Source organism: Arachis hypogaea, chromosome 3 (genome assembly GCF_003086295.3).
Source record: "Arachis hypogaea cultivar Tifrunner chromosome 3, arahy.Tifrunner.gnm2.J5K5, whole genome shotgun sequence".
NCBI classification, from domain to species: Eukaryota; Viridiplantae; Streptophyta; class Magnoliopsida; order Fabales; family Fabaceae; genus Arachis; species Arachis hypogaea.
The window spans coordinates 86133592-86135750 of record NC_092038.1 but is presented as its reverse complement, the minus strand read 5'-3'; the positions used below and the strand labels follow the sequence as shown (position 1 = coordinate 86135750).

At 41.2% G+C, this 2159-nt stretch overlaps 1 non-coding gene across 1 annotated transcript; it reads left to right on the top strand.

Annotated features, from left to right (window-relative positions):
- The first annotated feature begins 2051 nt into the window (after positions 1-2051).
- Positions 2052-2159, top strand: LOC112793271 (small nucleolar RNA R71). Its single transcript, XR_003197972.1, has one exon. It is a non-coding gene; the product is annotated as a small nucleolar RNA R71 (small nucleolar RNA).

Below are 2159 nucleotides of genomic sequence, written 5' to 3'. Positions count from 1 at the left end.
TGGCTTCCTAGAGGTCTTGTGTTCGAAACTTGGTGGAGGAAGTTGTTGCAATTTTTCCTTGAATTTTCATGAAGAGAACACGACATTGCTCTCCAAGAGGGCATTCTGCTCTCCTTGTGGGCAGACTTCCTTGGTTTCCTTGTGTCTCCCTCTTCGAGCCTTGATGGAAGCATTTTGGTTTATTTTTGCTTGTTTTTGGCCCTTAAAGATGCCTTTCGTTCCTGCCTCAGTTGTACGCCAAATATGGATTGCTATATATCGTTGGAAAGCTCTGAATGTCAGCTTTCCAACGCAACTAGAAGCACATCAATCGGACGTCTGTAGCTCAAGTTATAGCCCTTTGAAGTAGGCATGATCATGCTGTGAGCGGCCAGATTTTAACTTAGCGAAAATTTGCTCCAACCTCACTTTGTTTCATCATGATTCTGCCCTGCCCTTGCCAAGGGCAGGGCAGTGTGCGTGCTGGTTGTTTTCTTCTTTAATTTGGTCATGGGCCACGCTTTTAAAAGCGTGGCCTAAACCTCCAAAGTGTGCTCCAACTTCAAAGTGTGCTCCAAAGCTCTTTTTTTCCTCTTTTTTTGTGCTTCTTTGCTTCTTTTTCTTCTTATTTCCTACAAGATTTATAAAATTAAAAGATCAAGGAAATCTTCCAATTAAGCACAAAAGAATGCAATATTTAAGCACTAATCATCAATTTCTTGTATGAAAAAACATAGAAAAATAGGTATATGATGACATGTCATCACTCTACCAATCCATAAGCTTGTCTTACTGACTTGTCTGCCATCTGTAATGAGAATGTGGCAGCCTGTACCTCAAAGATCCCTAACTTCTTTATTACAAAGAGTGGCATAAGATTTATACCTGACCCCAGGTCACACAGAGCCTTCTCAAAGGTCATGGTGCCCATGGTACAGGGTATTAAGAATTTACCAGGATCTTGTTTCTTTTGAAGTAGAGTTTGCTGAACCCACGTATCTAGTTCACTAATTAGCAAGGGAGGGTCACCTTCCCAAGTCTCATTACCAAACAACATGGCATTCAACTTCATGATGGCTCCTAGATATTGAGCAACTTGCTCTCCAGTTACATCTTCATCCTCTTCAGAGAAAGAATAGTTTTCAGAGCTCATGAATGGCAGAAGGAGGTTTAAAGGAATCTCTATGGTCTCTATACGAGCCTCAGATTCTTTTAGGTCCTCAACAGGAAACTCCTTCTTGTCTGGGAGACGTCCCATGAGGTCTTCCTTATTGGGATTCACGGCCTCCTCTTCCTCCTTAATTCGGCCATATTGACAATATCAATGGTCTTGCACTCTCTTTTTGGATTCTCTTCTGTATTGCTTGGGAGAGTACTGGGAGGAGTTTTAGTGATTTTCTTACTCAGTTGGCCCATTTGTGCCTCTAAATTTCTGATGGATGACCTTGTTTCACTCATGAAACTTAAAGTGGCCTTGGATAGATCAGAGACTATATTTGCTAAGCTAGAGGAGCTCTACTCAGAATTTTCTGTCTGTTGCTGAGAAGATGATGGAAAAGGCTTGCTATTGCTAAGCCTATTTCTTCCACCATTACTAAAGCCTTGTTGAGGCCTTTGTTGATCCTTCCATGAGAAATTTGGTGATTTCTCCATGAGGAATTATAGGTGTTTCCATAGGGTTCACCCATGTAATTTACCTCTACCATTGCAGGGTTCTCAGGATCATAAGCTTCTTCTTCAGAAGATGCCTCTTTAGTACTGTTGGATGCATTTTGCCATCCATTCAGACTTTGAGAAATCATGTTGACTTGCTGAGTCAACATTTTGTTCTGAGCCAATATGGCATTTAGAGCATCAATCTCAATAACTCCCTTCCTCTGAGGCGTCCCATTATTCACAGAATTCATCTCAGAAGTGTACATGAATTGGTTATTTGCAACCATGTCAATGAGTTCTTGAGCTTCTGCAGCCGTTTTCTTTAGGTGAATGGATCCACCTGCAGAATGGTCCAGTGATATCTTAGAGAACTCAGATAGACCATAATAGAATATATCCAAAATGGTCCACTCTGAAAGCATGTCAGAAGGACATCTTTTGGTCATCTGCTTGTATCTTTCCCAAGTTTCATAGAGGGATTCACCATCTTTTTGTTTGAAGGTCTGAACATCCACTCTAAGCTT